Below are 27,282 nucleotides of genomic sequence, written 5' to 3' on the forward strand. Positions count from 1 at the left end.
TTGTGTGTGTATGTGAGAGAGAGAGAGAGATGAAAGTTTGTGCACCCCTTCCCACCCCCCACATCACTACCACCACTAACCCACAACAGTCTCAGGAGGACTAGAAATCAAATGTTCACAGGTATGGAGTGCAGGAATTTTTTTTAATTCTTATTAGTATTGATTATTGGGTTTAATTAAAGTGTCTGCAGTTTTAAAATATATTATTGGTTTCTGGGAAACCTTTAAACATTTATATGAATTTAATTATCGGGTGTTATTCTATTCAGCTGTTTTGAAATATTTTTATTAGTATTATGTAATATTAAGACTGACATTTTATATTACTTGATTTTGTTTTATGAGGAATGTTAATGTTTCTGTTTTAATACTTCAAAAAACACTATGATGTTATCAGAAATAATTATCCCACTGTTATATAAACATATTTAATTCACTTCTGTTGTCTTTATCATCATATAACAATGGGCTAATTATTTTATTGTTTGTTTTTCCAATGCCAAACTGCATATAGGGTCTGGCTTGTGGTTTCCTATTCACGTTTTGTCTGATTGTTGCTATTTATACTTTATAGTTTCTTTATTCTGTATTTGGTGAGGGTGTGTCTGTTTTCTGCATTTATGATCAAGGTGAGGTATTCTGCTAGCATAAGGTTTCTATGTAGGGATTTACAGCAGCCTGATTTGTTCTGTTTTCCTAATATGAGTTGTATTGGTATTTTAGGGCCTGGTGTAATATTTGCAGTGTTGCATTTTCACAGGTAGGGTTGTTACTGTTTGAGTGCTGTAAATTAGTGCTGTTTTGGCATGGGAGGTTTACTGTATTATAATTCAGTTTACTCATGGATTTCTGAGGGCTAAGCTCACACCCAATAAGCTTTACAATGCACCTAATGCCTTCACTTTGTCCTCCTCACTGATTTAACCTGTGCAGTGCCTTTCTGGGTGGTGGAAGCACTCTCTCTCCCCTCACCTCAGGCAGCAGATTACCTTGAGCCGCCCCTGATAGGCACAGATTAGGCCAGTACCTAGGGCGGCAAACATTTAGGGCCAGCAAGATGGCTGAAGATTTGCTGCCTTTCAGCTCTGCCGACTCTCATTCAGCAGAGAACATCCCTCAGCTATCTTGTAACAGACCTTTGCAGGAGGTGTGTGTGTGAATTGGGGGAGGAGGGACAGCCCACCAGTGCCTAAGGGCAGTGAAATCTTAAATCCATCCCTAAGAGCAACCCCTTTGTGTGTCCTCTGCCATGTATGTGCTGACTGATTTTTCCATATATTATTTAAACATAGCCAATACTTTCCTTGATATTGTGCCATTGTAGCCACATCTGAGAAGCTCTGTTCCAAGGCTGCTAATAGAGGTGTGCATTCGTTTTGAACTTAAATGTAAAACGCAACTTTTTTTTTTTTTTAACTTAAAAGTGATGAGGCGAAAACGATCGGATTTCCAACTTATTCAACATAGCTATGTTGAATACGTTGGAAATCGCGATTGTTGATCCTAAATAAAAATTGAAACCCCTCACCCTCCTTAATCCCCCCCCCCCCCCAAGACTTACCAAAACTCCCTGGTGGTCCAGCGGGGAGTCAGGACGCCATTTCTGAACTCCTTTGCGAGGAGCACGTGACGTCGGCGTCACGTCGGAGTGACGCGGTGTCACGTGATTCCCCGCGCGTTCGCTCCGGGACCCTCGTTGCACCCAAAAGGAACTTTTGGCCAGCTTGGGGGGGATTAAGGAGGGTGAGGGGTTTCAATTTTTATTTGCACGTATGGACATAGACTCAACTTATGGAATTCTCCATATGTCCATATTGACCGAAATTGACCCCCCCTTTCGACTTATGGACTTATGAACATAAACTTTTGGTCTGCACATCCCTAGCTGCTAATTCGGTGCCCTTAAGGGTCCTAACACTGGCCATTAACTGGGTGTAAAGGGACAGAAGCTGCAGGTGGAGTGCAGCATTTCAGCAGCACCCTTCGAGTGCAGTGGATTGCACAGGACCGGTACTCGAGCTCATGGTTCACAGGAGAAAAGACGGCAAGTAACCTGCTACACTGCAATCAGAATTATACGACATAAGGTGATAACTTCTTGTCATCGGAATTCAGGATTGGTTTCTCATAGGCTTGATGCTGTGCATGAGAATTTGTTGGGCTTCTGCCAGGCTTTTTATTTACCCTGGTCTTCCATTAGAGGTGGGGTGATCCCGTAATGAGTTCTGGTTTCACCCCCATTGCATGTAGTAAGATGTTGTCCTGAATCAGAAGCACATCTATATGCATGCGGTGGGGGTAAAGCAAGGTCTAGCTTAGACTCTCCTCTGCGCTGCCCTATCTTTAAGTAAAGGTATTCTGTAGTGCAAACACAATACAACCATATTGCTAGTGAGGTTTTTTGTTGTTGTTTTTTTTTTTAGGTTGGGGGGGGGGATATTTTTACAATTCATTCTTCATTGCAAGTTCAAACAGTACATCATGGGGAGCAAGTTTATAACAGCCTGCCTAAATTAAGCAGCAAAGAGGCGCATAAGTTACCCTAGTTTTCGAAGCAGACTTACATGGGGACATTCACTTTGAAAGTTATCCCATCAACACTTCCCCCAGGCCTACTAATTTCTATGTAGAAATGATTTGGGAAAAGTGCAACCCCCTCGCCAGCCCTGCCCTCAGGAAGACCTCCACTCAGTCCGGGTAAACTTACACATGAACAAGGCAGTATGTGCATGAGTCTACTCACGTTTCGGGCGGGCAGTGTTGTAGAAGGCCATTCCTGCTGGTAAAAACATTTGTTACACGCAGAAATGCCTTTGAAAATTGCCCTCCCTATGTACTATACAAAAGCACTATGGTCATTTCTAATAGAAGTAGATTTTATTTTATTTTATTTTTTTTAATGTGGTGAAAACCGTCAATTGTTTTATTCTTCTAGGCTTGGGCAAAAAGAGTGTCACAGCCTGAAGACGGAAGAATAATATTTAGTAACAGCAAAATATAGCAATACACCATTTGTCATTCATGACTAGGCAATGAACATCTGTACAGGATTTATGGTATGCAAGATGTCCTTAGCCTTGTATAAATCTACTGTATTTTATTTTACTGTATGGTTTAAAAAATAAAACTACCTTTAAAGCCTCACTTTAAATATGTGTTTCATTACAGAAATGAAAGGTAATATCTAACCTTTCCTACATACACATGCATGGTAAAGTGAAGGGGATTCAGTTAGTTTAGCTCCTCCATTTTTTTCTGAATATTGGCCTCCTAGTTTTGTTCAGTGTCTAAATGAGAGCGGGGTCAGGGCAGAGGCAGTAAGCTACAGCTGATTCTCTTTGCTAGGTGCCTAAATGTAGGAAAATACATGTAGGTACCTCACTTTTAGGCTCTCTGAAATCAGGTGAATGTTTAGTCCAAATTTTAGGATTCTAAGTCCAGCTAAAAACGCCCTAACTTCAGGGACCTAGGTCAGGCACTCAGCTTTCTTTCAATATTGGCATCTAATAAAAGTTTTCAATAAAATAAATAAGTGCCTGAGGAGCCGAGCAGTTTGTTCCCCATTTTATAGTCAGGGATCCTGCAAAATCCCACGGCCATGTGAAGGGCTGCAAAATCTGTCCTTTCCCACAGAATTGCCCGGTCCTCGCAAAATCACCCTGGGCAACCAGGGGAGCTGCTCTGGGTTGTGAAAGCTGAGGCTTATTCCCCCTCCCCTCCCCCACCTCCCATACTGAGCGGGCTGCAGGAGGAGAAGAGCAGCAAATACATTGGGACGCACCCTTCTCCTCTGGCTCCCATAGCCAAAGCTGGTCCTCAAGGGCCTGGGCTCTCTCACTTTTAGCTTAGGCCTCCATGCCCAGCAGCTGGTTCATGTCCCTTCTGAGTCAGCCCCTTAAAGGTGCAGTTGCTAGAGGGCCAAGAGGGATTGGAATCATTCCTAGTCCATGGTCCCTTGTGCCTTTAAGGATGCTAACGTGATTGTGCTAGACATGTAAAGGTTTGAGGCCATCAAAGTCTTTGACATGGGATGAAGTATGTGTGTGTGTGTGTGGGGAGGGAGGGGGGTTGGGGGGGGTGCTGACCACAGTGTTTGGAAGGGATAAGCCAGTTACCCTTAAAAGGAGTATGCAACTGAACCAAATTCTGCAGGCCTGAGCAATGCAAGATGGCAGTCCAGCTATGTGATGGACCTTACAGTTTTAATGCCTGTGAGAACCACACCGAGAAGAAGAAGAAGCTGCTGTTGTTCTTCCTATCGCTTATCTGTCTTCACCTTGCTGGTTCAGCTGGACACAAACTTGCTAATCTGTGGCCTTGACAAGCTTTGCATCTAGCAATGAAACCCAGTATTGTTCACAGACATCTTTTGACTCATGCTAGCATCTTTGTGAGAATATATGTATGTGTGTGTGTGTATATATATATATATATATATATATATATCTACCAGCTACGATGGTGTTATATCAAAAGTCTACCAATGCCATGAGAGTGGATTGAGGTAACGCAAAATCAAGATCTTTTGGATCTGATGTACATGTATGAAGTCCAGAGAAGAAAAAAAAGGACTTTGGACTTACAGATTCTGGTCCGCATTGCTGCACTGCACTGCCATTCACACCCATGAACTTAGCATCTGAGACTTTTCACGAAGCTGAATCTCAGTTTCAAGACGGGGTCAGCTCAGCCGAGCCCTGCTCCATTAACTGTGGAGTACTTGTCTAAATAAATAAATAAATAAATAAACCTCTTTCTTTGCCTAAACAAAGGTAAATATCGGGAAGATTATTTAAAAAGAAACAGAAACAGATATATATCAAAGGAATCTAATAAAACATCCCAGAGTAACCTTATACAGATAAAAAGGACCCAAAACAAAAACAATACTTCCATAAACAATCTGCTAATGCTAACTTTCCTTCTAGTAAATGCGCAATCAATCACAAAGAAGTTTCTAATAATCACAGACCTATTATATGACAATAAACCAAACTTTGTTGCAATAACTGAATCATGGTTTAAAAAAATCAGATGTAGTTCTAAAAAATCAAATAGCACATAAAAATTACGAGGTTTTTTCAGTTCCCAGAATAAATAAACGAGGAGGCGGACTGTTACTAATTATTGAAAAAGCTTTCAAATGTAAACTAATCCCAATAACACCCAACAAATCATGAAATTGCTATTTTTGATACAAACAATATGCAAATATGCCTTATCTACTGTCCACCAAGCCTCCTAGAATCTCACCGCTAATCGAGTTTCTTACAACACACTTAAATATCTGTAAACCCACCATAGTGCTAGGAGATTTTTTTTAAAAGTAGCCGGGGAGGAGCCCGGACACAGCCGGCAAGACTGCCGCGGAGGCAGCAGCGTCAGCGGCCCGACTGGCCACGAGAGGTAGGAGAGCCTGCCCATGCTCCTCGCAGGCAGGACCGCAACAGAGGAAGTGGTCTGACCAAGGAATTTGTGTGTAATCAGTTTTAATGTGTTCTAAGCAGTTGTGGTTGATGAAGGTTAGATCAAGAGAGTGTCCAGCTTTGTGTGTTGGTTTGTCCGTTATTAGTAAGAAACCTAGTGCTGTCATTGTATCCATGAGTCTGGCAGGTATTTGATAAAGGGTGAAGGTCCTTGAGGTGGTGGAAGAAGCTGAAGTCGGAGTACAAGAGCGAAGCCAGGTCAGAAGCCAGGAGTCAGAGATCCAAACCAAAGCCAGGGACAAAAGCAGAAGCCAGAGTCGTGGGACGGAGCCAGGTCAAAGCCAGAAGTCAGAGGACGAACCAAAACCAAGGACGAAAGCTGAAGACAAAGTCAGGAGGCAAAAGCCGGGTCAGAAGCCAGGAGTCAAGAGTCAGCGAAGATGAACCGGAGTCCAACGCAGCAACTAGAGACACAGGGGAACTGTGTGAACCTCGTTGCAAGGCATTGAAGGAATCCATGCAGGGTTTAAATACCCTGATGGCGTCTGACGTCATCCAAGGCAGGGCTAAGGTTTCCCGCGCTGGCCCCTTTAAGAGGGACTCCTCCTCACGTGAGCGTGCACGTCTAGGGGGCGGGGCTAACTGTGGCTGATCGTCGGCGTCTCTCCCGAGGAGGGAGAGATGTGCTGGAGGACCCGCAGGCCCGAGGAGGTCTCAAAACAGCCCAGGCGTCCCCGAGGTAGGTGGAGGGACCCGGGCATGGCCCGGGACCGCAACACAAAACGGTACGGAACCTCAGAATAATAATGGACCCAGAAATCAATCTAAAACAGCACATATCACTAAAAGTAAAAGAAGGCTATGTGAAACTCATGATTCTCAGGAAATTAAAACCCCTACTAACACCTACAGATTTTAGAACAGTGCTCCAGCCACTAATATTCTCCAGCACTGACTACTGTAATGCACTTTTACTAGGACTCCCGAATACAACATTAAGACCATTTCAAATACTACAAAACACCATAGCAAGAATACTAACTGGCAAAAGAAGGAGGGACATATAACTGAAACTCTAGCAGAATTACACTGGTTACCCATAGAACACAGAATACAATACAAAACCCTATGTACTATACATAAATTAATACATGATGAAAAGGCAGCCTGGCTGAACACAGCACTACGGGTACACATCCCACACAGAAACCTTCGATCAGCAAACAAAGCACTCTTAACCATTCCTTCAGTCAAGACAGTGAGACTAACCCAAGTTAGAGAAAGGGCTTTATCCTTAGCAGGTCCTACACTATGGAACACAATGCCACTAGAGATCAGATTACAAAGTGACCTCAAAACCTTCAAGAAAAGTTTAAAAATCTGGCTTTTCAAACAAGCCTTTTACAAAGAGAACGGAGAATAGAAAGTAAACAGGAATAGGCAGAAGAGCACCAGCACACAGCACTATTCTCAAAGTATGCGTTGTAGAAGTTTAATTAGTTTATCTCACAGCTAACTTAATAGCAATACACAGAGCATGTGAATTATACCTGTGACTAAATAACTTACATGTATACTTGGTCAAAGCCTACCTCACTAAACAATTGAGATTTTTACGACATAATGTAACCGAACCTTTTTGGCACCTACTTTAATTTATGTGCCTACATGTAAACCGTTGTGATGGTATATAACTTAATGACGGTATAGAAAAGATTTTAAATAAATAAATAAAGCCCTTTCAAGCCGAGCCATCTTCACCTGCATAATTTACATAGGCTTCTGTAAGTCTTGGTTGTGCTACCCTGAGACTGTGGTGTTAACCTGTCATTTGCTCACCTGAGGTCTAGCTTGCTGTCCTCTGTAACTAGACAGGACCCGGATTCTCTCGAAGGATGACTTGATTGCAGCAGAGAGGAAGGGAATGAGGCATTTGAGATATCTTCAAACACTCCTTATCAGCATAAAATAAACTGGCTAAATTACTACTTTAAGATGGGGTAGTTTAATTGTCATTGCATTCAAAAAGTGTAAGTTAACTTTGAGTTAAATGCAGGGGTTTTCATAACCTTTGTAACAAGAGTGCTTTGCTCTGTTAAAACAGAAACCTAAACAATATCTACCACATATAAAATCACTGTATTTTATGCTGCTACAATAAAACTATTATTCTCAACCTCAAGAAAGGCTTAGGCGTTTTGCTCTCTTTACATGAACTTGGACCTTCTTGTTATGTTTGAGCAGCTGTGGGCAACCGGCCTCACTTACCCCACAAACCACCGAGGCCCCGGATGCTGAAGAGCGCCGCATGGCAGGGACGCCACCAGGATGCTGCTCTCCCTTCTCCCTGCACCAGCCTTAGGCACGTGCACAACTGCATGCAGTTCACAGGCCCCTCAGCGAGAAACCACTTTGGTGCTCCCAGATGACATAACTAAGGGCTCCCAACTTAAATTTCCCAGCCCGTCAGCAACGGGTCCCCTGTCTAGACAGCATAATGTGTTGCCTCAGCTTCATCCAATCCAGCCTTGCCCTGTACCTGTCCTTGATGTGTCACCCCCCCCCCCCCCCCTGTCACCTCTCCCTGTCTGCTTGCCTTATCCTTGTCCTGAGTCTTGTCTTGCCTTGATCATCTTGCCCTGTCTTGTCCCACTGTATCTTGTCTCTCATGGCCTGATCCTCTGCTTCTGACCTTAGCCTTGGACCTAACCATGCTTGTTTGCTGCCTGTGCCAACCCTTGCCCTGCTCCTGATATCTCCTGACTGCTGCCCGTCCTGACTTCGGCCTGTTCCTGGATTCTCATTTGCCAATCGCCCTCGGGACCCACCTACATCCTGCCGGCCACTGGAACCCAAGGGTTCAACCTGCGAGGGAGGTGGCTGATATAGGTGAAGCTTCCAACCTGACCCAGTCCAGGGCGTGTTTGCCAGCTGTCAGCAGAAGCCTAGTAGTTTTGTCTACTGGGCTGCACCAACCTTGCCACAGCCTAACAGCTCACAATCATTGCACTTATTTTATCTGATTTAAATGATGGGCCACCCCATGGCCAATTGCTTATTTCAGCTGTGTGGTTGAAATCAGCAGTCAGCCCCAGCTAGCACAGAGAGAAGCCATGGCCTGATGTACTGCTACGGTCCTCATCTAGCTGCCGTCCAAGCAGCATAGTCAGAATGTAATAGAGGGGCTGGAGGGGGATGGAGAATTGTGAGAATAGAAGAGCTATGGCTTGGGTGGAATGTGAAAGAGGGCCTGGGGACTGTGTGAAAGTGGTGAGTGTGTGTGTGTGTATGTGAAAGTGGTGAGTGTGTGTGAAAGTGGTGAGTGTGTGTGTGAAAGTGGTGAGTGTGTGTGTGTGTGTGTGTGTGTACATGCAAGAAGCTAGGAGAGAGTAGCTGGCGCGATTGCTTGTATGGCTACCTGGAATGGATAGACGGAGGACACTTGATATGGGGACAGGAAGGGACAGATAAAGGACTAGGGGTAAATAGAGGAAAGGAAAAAAAAGAGCACTTAGGGTGGGAAGGGGGAAAGAGAGAGAGAGTCAGGACATAGGGTGGGGAGAGGAGATGGGAGAGGGAGCAGGGCTGTAGCCAGAAACTGAACCCTTTTTCTTCTCTCTTTCACTCCTCCCTAAGATTCCAGAACCTCCTCCTTCCCCTTCCATACCCTACTATTCTTTTTCCAAATCTTCCTCTTGCTCTACCCTCTTCTCCCTCATCTTCCCTTCTCCCTCTTTCCTTCCATCTTTTCCTACCTGTCTGTCCTGGATCTACCCTGCTTCTCCTTTTCCTCCACCCCATCCTCAAACTTTCTTCTTCCCTGATTCTTTCTTCTTATCTCCCCATTCTTGAGATTTAAAACTTTAATTTTAATTTAATTTAAAACTTTTCTATACCATCGTTTAGTAGTGCACCATCACAACGGTTTACAGTTAGGCACAAATATGTGGTTTCTAAATTATCCATGGGGTGCCATTATTATACGGTTACATAGTTCAATAATATACTCTAAATGGGGAATGGGTGTGGTTACCATTTACGATTAACTGTCTCTCATTTAATACTTAATTGTGAGAAGATAATAAAAATAAGCAGTTCTGCTTTTACTTGGTGACTTTCTGCTTTGTGTATGTGTTGTTATTCTGCTACCTCATTGTGAAATGCTTTTTTGAAGAGCCATGTTTTTAAGCCTTTTTTGAAGAGTTTTAATTCCTTCATTAGTCTTAATTCCAGTGGTAATGTGTTCCATAGTAATGGTCCTGCCAAAGATAGTGCTCTCTCTCTCTAACTTGGGTCAATTTTGCTGTTTTGACTGAGGGTATGGTTAGCAGAGCTTTATTGGCCGATCTGAGATTTCTTTGAGGGACATGTAATCGTAATGCGGTGTTTAGCCAGTCAGAATTTTCGTCATTTATTAGCTTATGAACTGTGCATAATGTTTTAAATTGAACTCTCTGCTCTATTGGGAGCCAGTGTAAATCTTCCCCCTATATCAATATCTGAAATTCCTCACCCATACAATTCCCATAAGATCAAACAAACTGAATTTTTCAAAACGCAAAGTTTGGAAAACTACTCAATTTTTATGATGCAAAATAAACTTTTATTATTTAATATGCAAAATAATTCTAACACATGCGCATATGCTGCAGAATTGCAGCAGAATTTGAGAAAACGTTGCTGCAGGGTTTGCTACTTCTTGCTGCAGAATCTACCCCTGAGCTTCTGCAGGACACTATAGCCTCTAATTACAATCAGGCCGACACACTAGCTTTACCCCTTATTCAGTAAGGGGTAATAGCACGTCGAAAACACGCGTCCAACATTTCCCCCCCCCCCCCCGAAACTAATAGCGCCCACAACATGCAAATGCATGTTGATGGCCCTATTAGTTATTCCCGTGCGATTCAGTAAGTAAAATGTGCAGCCAAGCCGTACATTTTACTTTCAGAAATTAGCGCCGACCCAAAGGTAGGCATTCATTTCTGCCGGCACCGGGAAAGTGTACAGAAAAGCAGTAAAAGCTTTTCTGTACACCCTCTGACTTAATATCATGGCTCGCCTGCTCTCCCGCAAACTGTACTGTATCGGCCTGAATGTAATTGCTCATAAGAGAAAGCCCTTTGCAGCAGTAATTGCTAAACGCAAGACATGCTCTGAAGGTGTGCTGGCTGTGTCCTAGCTTCACGATGTGGCTTTGCAATGGGTATCAAATTTCCTGTATGAAAACTTCCTTGTATTTTTGGGCACCAGCATGTAACTTGTACGGGTTCCTTGCGCATATTTTTTAAAACCAAAATGTACGCGATTGTAAATCCCAACTCTGCCCTAGCTCCATCCCCTGAAAGCCAATTTTTTTTTTTGCACAAGAAAGTCTGCACTTTGGAGGTCATTTTAAAGGAGTTGCGCACCTAAATTTAACATACCATCACAGCAATTTTCAAAAGCTCATTTGCACAGGTAACGTGCACTTACCCAAATAAAACCCAGTTTTAAGCTTGTAAATCCTTTTGAAAATTACCCCCAAAGTCGGATTATGTGCATACTTTTATGCGCATCCCCCCCAACAATTTTATAATGATAAACCTGTCTTTTATGCGCACGAATGGTTTTCAAAAGTACCCCTGGACTAGCGAAGAGATAGCAAGCTCTGAAAGCGAGCAGCTGGTCGTCCAGTCCGGTGTAGCCTTGGCACTTTTCATTTTCAAAGTCCTCCACAAACAGTGTCCACACATCATGGAAGGCAGTAAACTTGTACACAGCTCTCCTTTCCTCCCATATAACCTTATTATCAAAACACGTTTAAACATGTATAAATACCTCAGTGCGATGCACGCTATGTTGTCATGGAAATAAAGTGATGAAGTTAAAGGAAAACACTGCATGCGCCCTGATAGCTATTAGAATCTTTCCAGGCTCACCGAGGCATGAAACGTGTGTGTGCAGACCACAGCTCTTTTAGGCTCTTATGGCCTTCAAGGAAGAAGCCACTCAAAATGAGGAGGCCGATGTACACCTTTGCCTCAGTATCAGCCAGCTGCTTCCATGAGCTCATGCTATCAGAATGACTTTCGTTCCACTGCTGGGCCTCTGTTTCTTGCACTTACATTTATTGACAAAATACTGTCAGACATAAACAGAGCAAGTTCCTGAAGTGTTGTCCCTCCGTCTTGCTTGTCATGTGTAATGCTTTGGGCCTCCGTTTCGCCGCACACCTGCTGCGGGGCTGCGAGTCACAATCTCCCACGCCTGCGGCTCGTGGTGGTGGCAGCAGCCGGGAACGTGCACAGACACAGCCTTGCTGGAGGAGATGCCACCATCTTAGGCAGCAGTGATGATTTCCATCCTTTGCCGCCAACTGCCCCAGCTTTTCAGATTTTCCCTGAGCACAGGAGTCAAAACATTGGCAGAATCCAAGCCCCATGAGATAGATACGAAGGGACCTTTGTGGCAGAGGGAGGGACAAGACCACAGATCGCGTAAGACTTGTGACAGCACAGCACAATGGGCGGCTACAAATGGCAACAGGGCTACCGGAAAGGGCAGGCGAGTCGGGCAACTGCCCAGGGCGGCGGCGATGATGCACCTTGTTCAGGGGGCGGGGCTCCATGACACCACTGCCGCTGTAGTGCTTGGGGAAGGTAACCTTTTCAAACATCCCACTTAGGCTACAACCTAGGGGTCCTTTTGACCTGCAGACTTTGGCCAGAATTGTCAAATCAGATTTATACACAAAAAAAATCCACTTTCAAAATTCATGGGTGTTCACGTAGAAGGAGCCAACATACACAGACAAAGTAATTACACCTGCACAAACTTTGTATGTGTAGATTTGCATGCACGGGGAACTTTTTTAAAAGGATTTGCACGTGTAAATGTAACATAGTCCTGTAGCAATTTTCAAAAGCTATTTACCTGCTTAAAGTGCACTTATGTGGGTAATTCCTATTGACAATTCAATGGCATATATTGCAGCAATTTTCAAAAGCCTATTTACACAGGTAAAGTGCAAAGTGTAAAACCCAGTGTGTAAATGCTTTTGAAAATCAAAAGTATGCATGTAAGATGTGTCTCTGCCCCAACTCCAAGACACCCCCCTCCCCCGAATGCTTCCTCATAAGGAGTGTAAAATTATGCACAAAATAGCTTTTGTATGCACTTTTACAACACAATCCTCTGGGCAATTTTCAAAATGCCATGTACATGCATATAAACCAGGATTTAAATGCATCCATCAATCCTTTTGAAAATTACCCTCCTCACGTGGCTGCTAGTGTGTGGCCACATCATGGAAGGGGACCTCTACTGGCTGGCGGCAGCTTTGCAGAGACCCCTTCCCTGCCCCCACCCCGTGTTCAGTCCTGCCCGCCAGATTGCAGATTGGTCTGGCAACAGGTCTGAATGGGTAGATGGGGGTGGACAAAATGGTCCTTTTCTGCTAATATTTTCTACATTTCTAAAACAATATGTCTGTGAGTTTGGGCTGTAACATTATTAACAGGGAAGGTGAAGCTTGTTCATAAATAATTTGGAAGGCCAAAATCTCTAATTTTTCACTTCACTTCTGATGTGAAAATGTTCACCCATCCTTCTTTAAAACATTCTAGAAAGATAACAGTCCCAAAAACATTGATTCTGCTTTTTTTTTTGCACTTTTTTTCAGTCTTATTTTTCGCTTGTGGGATGTGGGAAGCTTGCAACCAGGAAATAACAACACATGGAAAATTACAATTAAAGGGGCCGATGCAATTAAAACGCATAGAAAGTGCCCACTTTCTATGCTTTCATGGCGTCCCAGGCACCTCTCCTAGGGACGCCATGCTATGTTCTAATTAGGGATCGCACTGTCAAGGAGGCACTAGGGTTGATTGCGCGACCCTAGTGCCTCCTTGACAGTGGGCGCCCGGGAGAGGCTGGCTGTCCGTCGGTTAAGAAAACGGACGTTGAATTTATCAGCACCTGTTTTCCTAACAGGCACCTAGCCACGGGTTCAGAAAACGGACGCTGGTTAACTGAGCATCTATTTCCCAAACCTGACTGCCGACACTTTTTTAAAAATCTTTCGTTCCTCCTACTTAATACTGCAATGATATTAAGTAGGAGGATGTACAGAAAAGCAGTATTTTCTGCTTTTCTCTACAACTTTTGGGAGTGCTCAGAAATTAATGCCTGCTCTAGTCAGGCGTTAATTTTTGAGCGTAAAAATGTGCGTATTGGACACACTTTTTTTTTAAAAACTAATAGCCTCATCAACATGCATTTGCATGAGATGAGCGCTATTAGTTTCGCTGCACATTGGGCATGCATTGTGGAGGTGCTAATCCCCTTATTGCATAAGGGGATTAGGTTGCGCCTACTCAACCCGAGTCTAGCTGCGGGTTAAACAGAGCGCTCGGCTGAACACATTGTATTGCCTCGGCCCCAAAATGCAGGATAGTCAGACTGCAGTTTACTGACTGTTTTTATTGAAATGAAAGGCACATTTTCACCTCTAGCTATTGTGCATTATTTCAGAATCTGAACATATTTTGCAACAATCAGTGTGAAAAGCATGGCATGAACAATTTTACATTTTTGAGTTGGAGTGGCTTGGTCTTGTGGTGGATCCTAGAACTCTATCATCGTGTTTTGTGGGTCTTGGCAGAAAGTCTAGGAAGCAGAGATTGAGGCTGTGTACGCAAACTATTTATTACATTTATATTCTGCCTTCCTTCAATAGTATTGCTCAATACAGATTACACTGTATTACATATACATCAGGATAAAGCAAACCTAGAAAAAGAGTCCATTTTCATGGGGTTTTGCATGTTAAAATTGCATATGTTCGTGTGATTAGCATGTACACGATATGTGCTATTTTATACATTTTGAGAGCACACATGCATTTTCCATTTTGAGCATTATATTTTACCATTGGGGCAGGCTAGGGGTGTTCCGGGATAGGGTCAGAAACTGCATGCGGTAGTTGCCATTTTGTAAGAAATGTACACATTTACATTATCAAACTTACTCGTACACTTTTATGCCTGCTAATTGACTCGTGCAAGTGAAATCAGGCTTGGCTGTTGGCTGCAGTTTTTTGGGTGGGTGGTCTGGGTGAACTGGTGGGGGGTTCAGAGAGAAGTGCTAGAGGATCTTGGTGAACTGAGATGGATTGTCTGTATTGTTTTACATACCTAACATATACGCACATACATTAGAAAGTATGTTTTCTTGCATTAGAAATATTCATATGTAATTCTGGAGCAGATCTAGGCTGTATTTTATGAATGGTGTAGCTCCCACCGCACAGTTTATAAAATACCACCAGCATTAATCTCCACCCATCCACTTACGCACATAAATGCTGTATCGCAGATCGTTTAGACATTAAGCTCCCTATTGGTACAATATATATTGTTAGCGGTTTTTTTTTTTTAAAGTTAGACAACATTGTCATTTTAGAAATGTTACTGTAAAAAATTAAAAAAAAAAAATAGTAAGAGAAAAGATGACTGAAACTGGCTATGTCCGAGCATGCCTTGCTATCCTTTACCCTCTGTTACTTTCTCTGCATGTTGTGCCTGTGCTGAGAAAAGTTGTTTCGCACACACCCTAAAATACTTGCACAACTAGTCAGGACTGAGCACTGTACAAGGAGCTAGGGTAAGACTGCAGAACAAAGGGCAGACTCAAGAAGGCGAGGGTTTCCAGTGCCAGGCGGGCGGGGCAGGGTTGGAATGTGCCGAGTTCCCAAATAGCTTTTCCAACAACTCTGGCCTGCCGTACCCAGAGTCTACAGCAACAGAAAGAAGGAGTGCAGGTTTCCAAACAGAAAAGCCTAGAATATGAATGGTAGATAAAGACCACGAGGCCCATCTAGCAAAAGTCATCCTACTTCAGTCTTTGCCTTCTGTTCTTTGCAACTAAGGATTCTCTGTGTTTGCCCCCCATTCTTTTCTTGAATTTCGATGTTGTCTTTGTCTTCACCACTCCTGAAGACTGTTTAACCGCCACCCTATCAGTGAATAAATATTTCCTCACGGCTGGGGATGCCGTGGAGAAGGGCTTCCCAAACCTGCTCCGGGAACTCTACAGCCTGGTGGGGTTTCAGGGTACCCTCTCAACGAGTATGCACAAGATACCATTTCTATGCATTGGAGGCTTATATATGTACATTTATCTTGGGCATATTCATTGCAGATAGCCTGAAAACCTGACTGGCTGCAGGATCCCCAGGACAGGTCTGGGAAGCCCTGCTGTGAGGGGGCTTTTTTTTTTTTACAGACCTTAGAGAGATGGAGGAGTCACGGTCATCACTCAACAGCAACAACAAGTGGCCAGAAACTGAGTAGATGTTAGCAGTTTCCAGAGGGAGCTGCAGTTTGCGCCCTCTGGCCAATGACTCTGGATTCAAATATCTGGGCTAATCAAGTTGGGAAGGGCCAGTCATCCCCTTAGACCAGTAGCATTCACTTTCAGTCCTCGAGGGCCGGAGACGGGTCCAGTTTTCAGGATATCTGCAATGAATATGTACGAGACTGATTTGCATGAACTGAAGCTGTGTGCATGCAAATCAATCTTATGCACATTAATTAGGGAGATCCTGAAAATCTAACCCATTTTCAGCCCTCAAGGACTGGAAGTGAATACCACTGCCTTAGACCTTGTGTTCACTATTAATAAGGATCTTATTGATATAAATTATTATAGGACTTTATTTTTTTTTTTTTACTTTAAAATAATACACCAAAGCTTTCTCAATGGTTTATTTTGCTTCTGTAGTTAACAGAAAAAAATGTCAGACATGGTTATTAACGTTTATCTGGTGTCTCACTTCAGTAGGTGTCAAGGATCTCAGAATTGTACATGGCAGCAGGTTCTTTACTGATTTTGAATCCCTGCAAATCCTTCAGGTTCTGAAGAATGGTTAAAGAATGTCCTTACGCCAGGAAACAGTCTGAATAGAATTTGCATGGATGTGTCTGCAAGGCACGCTGTATAAAACCAAATGGATACTTTCCAAGACCAAGATTCCTGATGAGGATATGGTAATGCCTTCGGGAAGTATCAGAAAACGCCAGCCCCAGTTCGAGAAACCTTTTATTATTTTATTTTGATGGGAACAATTTTTAGCCGACAGAATCCTCGTCGGGAATCTTGACCTGTAAGTAAACAAATATTTCTCCGAGTCGGGGTCAGCTCTTACTGCCGACCCGTGGAGTAAGCTCTGTTTTTTTTACAGTCACCGTCGACACTCCGTTTACAAGGGTACTTAAAACCTTAGGGGCGGATTTTAAAAGGGTTACGCGCGTAACCCTTTAAAACCTGCTCCTGCACGCGCTGAGCCTATTTTGCATAGGCCCGGCGACGCACACAAGCCCCGTGATGCGCGTATGTCCCGAGACTTGAAAAAGGGGTGGGGAGTGGTGGGGCATGGCAGTCTGGGGGTGGGGCGGGACTGAGGCCTCCGGCACAGAGACTGTGTCAGGGGATCGTGCGCGCAACCTACGCCTGCCCAGAGGCAGGAGTAAATAAAAAAATAAAGGTAGGGGGGGATTTAGGTAGGGCTGGGGGGCGAGTTAGATAGGGGAAGGGAGGGGAAGGTGGGGGGGGGTGGAAGGAAAGTTCCCTCTGAGGCCGCTCCGATTTCAGTGTGCACCCCCTTGAGCGTGCCGACCCCGGATTTTATAACAGGCGCGCGGCTGCGTGCGCATGTTATAAAATCAGGCGTAGATTTGTGTGCGCACAAATCTACGCCGGCACGTAATTCTTAAAATCTGGCCCTTAGTTTTCCACCAAAGCACGGATTCCACACCCTGCCCAGGTTCAAATGTTGTCCCTCTCCCACTCGTGCAGCCTCCCTTAAGGATTGTCTTTGTTTGTGAGCTTCAAGATATTGTACAGTTCTCCAACCTCCTGATGCAGCCCTGATGCGAAACACGGCCGTGTCGGGGTTCTCAGCTCCATATTACACAAGCATCTTGCAGTAATCAATGTACATTTTTGTGACTTTGTAAATAAAATAATTCTCTTAGAGATGTATTGACTGGTGGTTTATGTCCAGCCACACATTATTTAACATTGGATTTTGTTCTATATGTGTGTGTTGTTTACTCCGCCACTCCTGTTTGCTAAATATAACAATGACAGAAAGCGTATGCTAAATACACTTTCGGAATATTATATTATATTACTACTACTGGCAGCATTGCAAGCCCCTTGACACATACTGTTGGGGTTATTTTTTAATTTACTTTTCGTAATTACACTAGTACTTGGCTGTACTGAAGATGTAAAATTATTAGAACAGGGCAGTTAAGAGTGGTCATCTCTTATGGGTTCTCCCTAGTGTCTACATGAATTTCATTCATTCTTCAGATTCTTGTCCTGAAGGAAAAAAAAAGTGACCCTAGTTTACATTTGCTTATGTCACAAAACCACTACTACCTGTAACGGCAGCTCCTGTTTGCTCAAGAGTTGCCCACGCAGCTCTTGATACGCCCGAGACTGCCAGAGGCAGGAGAGTCTCGGCTTCCTCTTGGGCCACAGAATTGTAAAGGAAAATCGTCTGCTTTCTGCACAGGCTAGCATCTGCAATGTATTGTCCTAGTAGTAATAAATAACCGATTTTACAAGCATTTTCTTATTATGCTGAAAACAAGCAAAAATGGAATTTGGAGACAGATAACATACAGCTAAGCATTAACAGACAGCTGTATTTTATCTGTATGGACAGTTTGAATTGCACCCACAAGTTACATCTGAGTGGCTAAATCATGTAAACTTAATGAGGGCAATAATGAAAGCCATTTCTGTGGTTAAAACGCTGTTTTGCCAAAATTAAAAAAAACACAAAAAACGCTGTTTGGCCTGTGGAAATGGACTGTTTGATTATTGCCCACTCTCTACACAGATAAAAGTACACATATATATATCAATATACTGTTCATACTTTCATCAGCATATTTTTTTTTTGTAGGCTTTCCTAATAAAAGTACCAGTGGAAAAAAACAGGTGCGAGAATGGCAGTGAGGAGTGCTGGGCCCCAGTGGTGAGTGCGGCAGGTCGCAGGCTTACTCTGCAACCAGCCAAACGTAACACAATGTGTGAGGAAAGAAAAGGAAAGGTATTACATTCTGGAACGAAAGAAATGAAAAATACATTAATAGCTGCAACAAGCCAAAAAAAAAAAAAGAAAAAACAACAGAGAAGATAACCTAACAGAGCACATTAAGTAAAGGTCAAAGGGATCGCAGAAGAGGCCGGGTATGCCGCATGCGTTGTCTTGTCACTCAGAAAGGATAAAAGATGAATAGCATCCTAAAATAATATTGCAGCTCTTTGAAAAAGAATCACATTTGCATGGGCCTCAATATAAAAGAATATTTCCTTTTTGGTGTATGGAGTTAGCCACATCTGAGAAAACTCACACGCAATGATTAAAAAAGGACTCAGTAAAGACCTAGGTTTCCTAACACATTATGAGCCATAAAATAAATTGCCCATCACCTCCCTCGCCCCTTCCCCTTATCATTGGACTGCCTTTTATGATTCATTTATTGCAACCACACTACTTTATATTTCCTGGTAAATAAATGTCATCTTTTGCTCATTTGATTTCTGATTGGAAGAGAGTATTGGCTCTGGAATTCTAGTCAAGAATTGTATTAATTTAGTCCAGTAAAAAGGTATCACCTTTTATAGTTTTGTTACTGTTTGTTACATTTTATTTCTGTACATTCAAGTGGACTAATATGGTAGACAAACTACTTAAAGTCAGAAACATTATGTCTTGATTCAGAAAAAAAACCAGTTTTGAGAATCCAGTCCTGATCTCACTCAAGGATAAAACTCGCTATCAGGGTTGAATGCACAGCCCTCTCATGTTCTGATTTTTCCAAAAGATCAAACGGGTTAAGTCTGTTGAAGGATAATGAATTATCTTGGTCTCTTCCTTCCTCCTCTTATCCTGCCCCCCCCCATACATCTTGGATGGGGGGGGCAGGATGGGATATATAGGGGTGTTTGAACAGGGTGGACCACCTGAGCCCTGACCCGACCAACATTTCCTTCTTTTGGGGTACTTCAGTCTTTCTGAACTACCCCTGGAAACAGTCAACGCCAGCACCATGCGGCTTGCTGTGAGTTTAAGCCCTGATCTCATGATCAACCCGAGAGTAGAGGCAATGAAGCAGCTCAAACTGGCAGAGAACTGCACAGTGCTGGCATCAGCTCTTCTGATGATGATCAAGAAAGACTGACGAGGAAGAGCAAGCCTGCAAGGTTTGAGGGGACCAGCCTTCTGGGTGGGGAGGGAGCCAGGAGGCAAGCTTTCGGGGGGGGGGGGGGGGGTTTGTAGATAAGCAGGAAGGTTGGAAGCAAGCGGGCAGGCTTGCAGGCAAGTAGCTTGGCTAGCTGGTGTGGACAATATGGCTGATGAGGGACATGCTGGGTGGGGAGTGGGCAGTGGGCAGTGGCTGGTTGAGAAGGCAGGCTGGTTGGTTGGAGGGAATAGCTGATTGGAATGGAAGGCTTGCAAAATGGCAGGGATAAAAAAAAAGGGCTGGCTGTATCTAGGTGAGATGGAGATGTGAGAAGGATCAGGACCAGCATAGGAGTAGAAACACTTAACCTTTCTCCACCAATCCAAATTTACTCTCGCTACTGGAGTCTGTCCCCCAGATCCTGGAACCTGTCTCCCTTCCTTCTTCTCCTATCCCAGATCCTCCATCTTCCCCATCAACCGTCAACCCTCTCTCTCCTCTCTCCATCTCCGGTCCTCTCCTTGTTCTCTCCCCCCACCCCCATCCCCAGTTCTCACACCCTCTCCTCTTACCATCCCTAGGCCTCTCCCACTCTTTCCCTATCCCTGGTCCTCTGATGGTGGTAGGAGAGAGAAAAGGAGATGGGGAGCAGGAGAGGAGAAAAAAAGGGAGAAGGTGCACTAGGGGAGGGAAAAGAAAGGGGGGGGGTCAGGAGATGTTAGTTCTGGGCAGAGAGCGTGGCACAAAGCAGCACGAGGAGTGGGACTGCCTGTGTTATGCTGGGGTTGCTGAGCTGTCATGGTCTGTTAGCATTTAGGGACCTGGAGCAGTCTTGTTCGTGTGTTTTCCTAATAGGATATTCTAGAACTCAATGTAATATTTGCAGTGCTGCCTTTTTTAGTGTTGCTGCTGTTTCAGTCCTGGGAGTTGGTGCTACTATGGGACGGCAAATTTGCTGCAGTGCTTGCTGCCTGTTCCTATATAAGGGCAGGACTTCTAGGGCAGGGGTAGGCAATTCCGGTCATCGAGGGCTGCAAACCAGTCAGGTTTTCAGAGTATCCCTAATGAATATGCATGAGAAAGATTTGCTTGCACACTGCCTCGGTTCTATGCATTTTCATGAGAGCTATCCTGGAAACCAGATTGATTTGCGACCCTCAAGGACCAGAATTGCCCACCCCTGCTCTAGGGGATGTGTGGAGCTCTTAGCTGGAAGTCAGAGTGTGAGGAGTGCTTGAGTTCCTAGGTTTGGTTAAGAAGATATCCAAGGCCCTGCACATTGAGGAATCTAGATTTGGTGAAGAGCTAAGAGACTTTTTTGGGGGGATTTTTCACTTTGAGAGAGGAAAGGATTTTTCCAAATTAGGGTCACCTTGAAGGAAGTTTTACAGCCTTCCCTCCCTTTTAAGCCCTGTGATTGATTTCATCTTGTTTATCCACTTTGCTCCACCCGAGAGATACCGCATTCTCCTAACCAAAATCTGGGAGAAAGCTCCACGTTCATCCAGTGTCTGAGGGGAGGGAAAGTAGTATGGAGGAGGAAAGAAGAGGCATCCATCTGGTGCATAACCACAGCAGGTACCTATCCAGTCTCCATGGATTGGAGTACAGAGGTACCCTCCAGGTAGACAGGAGTAAGACGCTGATCGCAGAACATCTGCTTCAAGGTACAGTAAATGTGGAATTAAGTGTTAGTCAGCTTCTCCCACTAATATATCTATTTGCAAACAAGAATGGTCTCAAAGCAGGTTATAATCAGTATAAATCAGGGCTACAGAGTCCAGGAAGGAACCACCACTACCACCAGTATAGAAAGAGACTGATTTTATTGTTTTTATTATTGTTGGTTTTGATTTTATGATTGTTGATTTGTAATCTGCGTTGAATGGATTGGATTATGCAGAATAGAAAATGTTTTAAATAAATACAATATTATTGAAGAAAGCCACAGATTTACCAAAAGTAACTGTTGTAGGGAATTTTCAGAAAGACTTGTAAGAAGCATCATATTTCAGGTTTAAGGAAACCTTTCTGTAAATGTTCTGATGGAACACCAATTTGTTTCCAGCATGATAATTACCATCCACTACAGAGATGTTAAAGATAAACCCAGGGCCCAGCAGGTTATCCTCCCTCTCCCCCACCCCCACAGAAAATCCTGTAAGTCAAGGGCTATTTGAACTGAATGGAAGGTAAAGAGATTAATAGCCCCACTGTAAAGTGTATGCCCATGGACTCCTGTAATAGGACCCCGGTCCAGTCTGGGTTAACATAGAGTTTTGTATTGTTTCAAAATGTATACCATAAACAACACGACCCTATAAGTCCTCTCTAAAATCTACTCATTATCAACCAACAGAGGACTATAAAACTTTATGTACACTGATGTCGAGTATTTCTTCAATGGACTACTAGACCATATGTTGGTAATAGTCTCTCTATTGAATGTACCATTTTTCATTTATAATTTCCGTGATTTTTTAAATAATTTTTCAATTACTAGTGTCCCCAATCAAATCGTATTGTTATAATGTGAGTTTTTCTTATCAATAAAATCATTTTTAACCATCTCTTCTTGTCATAATAAAGTTGTCTATGAATAGCTCTCTCCTACATGGTCACCCTAAATCGCATATGCTAATAGTTCTGTTCACTTATCTAGGATGCCATCATCTCATATTGAATGCTGCAAAAATGGAGCCGTCTGCCCAACACTGTCAGTGTTTCGACGATCCCATCTTCCTCAGGGACTAGGAGAGATTTATGACATCTTGTTCCCTTGCATAACGCTGTGCTTCTGTCGGACAAAAGATGGATTCAATATGAGATGATGGCATCCTAGATAAGTGAACAGAACTATTAGGCATATGCGATTTAGGGTGACCGTGTAGGAGAGAGCTATTCATAGACAACTTTATTATGACAAGAAGAGATGGTTAAAAATGATTTTATTGATAAGAAAAAGTCACATTATAACAATACAATCGGATTAGGGACACTAGTAATCGAAAAATTATAAAAAAAATCACGGAGGGGGGTGGAGTCAAGATGGCGCCCTGATCGGTAGCACTGTTTGTTTGCTGCGGGCAAAATTTCATGGTAAACGTATTTTCTCCTGTTTTTTAATGCCATCTAAAAGAAAAGGCAGGGTGAGGAACTACCCCTCCGTGACCACCCTGCCTCCCGGGCAAAGAACCATCTTACAGTGCGCCCTAATACCCACACAGGGGAATAGCGTTCCGGCTGTTGGACCCGCAGAAGGAGGAGCGGAGCTAACTACGGATGAAATATCCCTATCCCCACCTAATAAGAGGTCACCACCGGAGCATAGAGGGACTTCGACCCCGAGCTCGAGGACGGACTCCGAAGTGGAGATCAATCGCTCGCAGGAGGAGGGAGCAGTGCCGCAGGACTCTCTAGCCACCAGCCTCCAGGAGATAGCGGCGGTTCAGCCCGGTGAGTGCAATCGGGATGGTGGAGAAGTGCAGGTGGGAGGTCTAGGAGGTAGGCCTGCAATATCCCCTGATCCTTCCACCGGAGAAATGATAGGCTTGAACAAGCCTGAGGTGGTGACATTGGACGCTCTCTGGCACCTAACTTCAGCCATAGTAAAATCATGTGGAGACTGTTCTGACAAAATTAATAATCTATCTCAACAAATGGATTTGCTGAATAATAATTTTGAAACACAAAAGCAGGATGTATCAGGGAAATTTGAAAAAGTGGAAAATGAGATTAAACAGGTGAAATCTGTGCAAAACGTGATAATTCAAGATTGCGGTAACATCAATAGAAAAATAGAAACAATTGAAAATGCGTTAAGACATCTTAACTTATGTATACTGAATTTCCCTAGGATAGTGGGGGAATTTCCACGTGGTACAATTAAATGATATTTCACTGAAATTTTGGAATTTCCTTCTCAAGAAACCCCACCCCTAGATAAAGTATACTTTTTGCCAAGTAAGAACAGACAGAATGTACAAGAAATCCCAAGAGACTTTGCCAATCTGACGGAGTTTCTAGAATCTTCGGGACTTGAAATAACTGAAAGAAGTACTTTATTGATTACATTCTATAATGAGAAAGATCTTACAGATGTAATGAGAGTATATTTCAAAAAGATGGAGACATTATTTATGGGTGCAAAATTGAGAATATATCCGGATCTGAAGAAAACCACACAGATGAAAAGAAAAGGTTTTTTGGTATTGAAGCAGGAAACACTGGCGTTAGGCGCTTCATTTTTTCTGAGATTCCCCTGCAAGTGTGCAGTGAAATACAACCGAGATAGCTATATTTTCTTTCAGCCAGAACAGTTGAAGGACTTTATACAATCAAAAAGAGCCCAGTTGATGCTAGAGAATTAAGGATAAGCTCATCTTTTTGTTAATTGGGGTATTACAGGGGAGCCTGTGATTTGTTTTAGAAAAATTTCCTGTATATTCCTTCTGTTCCCTCTACTCCCCACCGTGATAGTGGTCTAAAGGGTAACAATAAGGGATTATTTCTGTTATATATTTCTGATGTATAATTATTGCGAATATGATGCCATGTTTCTGAACAAAGTGAAATACTTTGATGTTTATTTTGAGAAGTTAATAAAATATAAATTAAAAAAAAAATCACGGAAAATATAAATTAAAAACGGTACATTCAATAGTAAGACTATTACCAACATATGGTCTAGTCCATTGAAGAAATACCGGACATCAGGGTACATAAAGTTTTATAGTCCTCTGTTGTTTCACAATGTGCCTGGTAGTGGAGGAAGTTTGTGTTGCTGTTACTGAGTGTTGCGGTCCCGGGCCGTGCCTCGGTCCCTCCACCTACCTTGAGGACAGTCCAGGCCACTACGGCATCTACCTTGGCCTACACAGGCCTCCCTTCGATCCATGGCGCTTCCTCAAGGGAGACGCCGCCGACGCTTCAGAGCTGGCCCCGCCCCCTAGGCGTGCGCACACGCAGGGGCTCGATTCTTAAAGGGGCCAGCGCGGGAAAGCACTGCACCGCCCAGGGGTGACGTCAGACGCTCCCAAGGTAATTAAACCCTGCACCAACTCCACTCCTGGCCTTGCAACGAGGTTCACTCGCTTTAGAGTCTCTAGTTGCTGTCCCGACTTCGGCTTTTCCTGGCTTCTGACTTCGGTTTGTTCCTGGCTTCTGACTTGGATCATTCTCCAGTATCCTGCTCGCTCCATCCAGGAGGCCTCGCCTAAGTCCAAGCAGCTCGGATCTTCACGGGCTCCTCCGTGGGGACCACGGGCTTCCAGTGGTGAAGTTCCAGTCGGCCTCCTGGCTCCAGCTTTCTCATCTTCAATCTCAGAACATCTCTCCAGATACTTGCTACAGGAGACCACCAGTAAGTCCAAGCAGCTTGGATCCTCACGGGCACCTCCTGCGGGGATTTCAGACTTCCAGTGGTGAAGATTCTTCAGGTCTCCTGCCCCGCACTGCCTCCCGGCTTCGACCTCCACTGTGGGCCTTCCCATGGTGTGTCATCATCTGTCTCAAGCCGGCTCAAGGGTCCACGAACATAACAGTTTGCCAGGCCTTGGACCCGGTGGACCTTGCTGGCCTCCAGGCCATTCCTGGCATCGCTCAGCGACTACAACATCAGCAACATTGTCTAGATGTCCTGACGGCCACTGTGAAAAGACTGGCAACCCGTATGGACGCCACGCCTCCATTACCATCGCTGGCGCCTGTTCAGATGCCTAGCCTCGAACCTGTGACTACCACACAGCTGCCAGCCCCGTCCAGGTATTCGGGGGAAGCTAAACAGTGCCATGGTTTCCTCAACCAATGCTTTGTCCGTTTCACCCTGCTCCCATCACAGTTTCCATCTGACTTAGTCAAGACCAGCTACATCATTTCCCTGTTGGAAGGCCGGGCTCTAGTCTGGGCTTCGCTGCTGTGGGAACATAAAGACCCCATCCTGGGAGACCTGGAACAATTTTTCGCTACCTTTAAACAAATTTTCGATGAAACCACTCGCAAGTCCACAGCAGCTACGGAACTACTACGGTTACGTCAGGGTGCTCGTTCACTTGCCGAGCTGGTCGAATTCCGCACTCTGGCCACCGAGCTAGACTGGAGAGAGGACAGCCTCCACGGGATTTTCTTGGAAGGACTCTCTCCTCATCTCAGAGATGAACTAGCGGCAAGAGAACTTCCCGATGATTTGGATTCAATGATTGACCTGGCTGGAAGGATTGACTGTCGTCTCCAACTACGTAGCCATGAGGGGAGATCTACTCGGAGACCAACTATTTTGACACCCGCCTTTTCACGCTCGATGGCGTCTCCTCCGAAACGTTCCGGCAACCAAGCACCGGAACCCACGCAGTTGGGACGAGGTCCCCTCTCTCAGGAGGAGAGACGCTGCCGGTGTTCCTTGGGCTTCTGTTTGTATTGTGGCAACAAAGGGCACTTCCTGGCTCAATGTGGCGAATGGCCAGGAAAGTCCAGGTCCTAGGTCTCATTGGGGTGCTGACCCTAGGAAATGCGAATATTGCTCCCTAATGCACCGCACCGGTGACCTTAGAGTATCCTGGCGGTTCCTTCGCTACCTTAGCATTGCTGGACTCCGGAGCCGGAGGGAACTTTATTCTCTATGATCTGGTCCAGCAGTTACAGCTAGCCATACAGCCACTTCATCCACCACTCCAAATTTCCTCTATCCAGGGAACCCCTCTCCTGGGGAGCATTTCCACCACCACCAAGCCCTTAACTCTCCGCACGGGCCTCCTGCATTCGGAGGAAATATCATTCCTGATTCTGAAGAGATCAATTCATCCGATTGTTTTGGGTCTATCCTGGCTTCAAAAGCATTCCCTGGTTATCAACTGGGAGACTCTTCAAATCACATCATGGAGCAATTCCTGTTTCAACTCCTGCCTGGCCACTGTCTCGCGGTCCGGTGTTCAACTCCTTACCACTCCTCTCTCTATACCCCAACCTTACTGGGACTACTTGAACATATTTTCCAAGGAAAAAGCCAAACTTCTCCTGGAACACCGACCCTTCGACTGCACCATTGACCTGATGCCAGGTACCACACCCCCTAGGGGGCGCGTATACCCTTTATCCCTTCCAGAGAACAGGGCTATGTCTAATTACATTCAAGGAAACTTAGATCGAAGCTTCATCTGGCCCTCCAAATCTCCGGCCGGAGTCAGCTTCTTTTTTGTGACTAAAAAGGATGGATCTCTCAGGCCTTGTATCGACTATCGTGGCCTGAACGCCATTACAAAACATGACAGGTATCCTTTACCGCTGATTCTGGAACTCCTAGACCATCTACAAGGAGCCCATATTTTTTCCAAATTGTATCTTCGGGAGGCGTACAACCTAGTAAGGATAAGACCTGGTGATGAGTGGAAAACCGTCTTTAATACGAGAGATGGGCACTATGAATATTTATTTATTTATTTATTTATAACTTTTATATACCGGCATTCGTAAAAAAAACATCATGTCGGTTTACAGACAACTGAGAAAGGAAATTACAATGATAGATGGAGGAAGGATAGGAAGTTAAAAGGTGACAACTTTACTGTAGAGCCAACGGGCGCCACAGTTATTAAATGAGATTACATGTGGTTAAC

The sequence above is a fragment of the Rhinatrema bivittatum genome, chromosome 5 (assembly GCF_901001135.1).
Source record: "Rhinatrema bivittatum chromosome 5, aRhiBiv1.1, whole genome shotgun sequence".
Lineage (NCBI taxonomy): Eukaryota > Metazoa > Chordata > Amphibia > Gymnophiona > Rhinatrematidae > Rhinatrema > Rhinatrema bivittatum.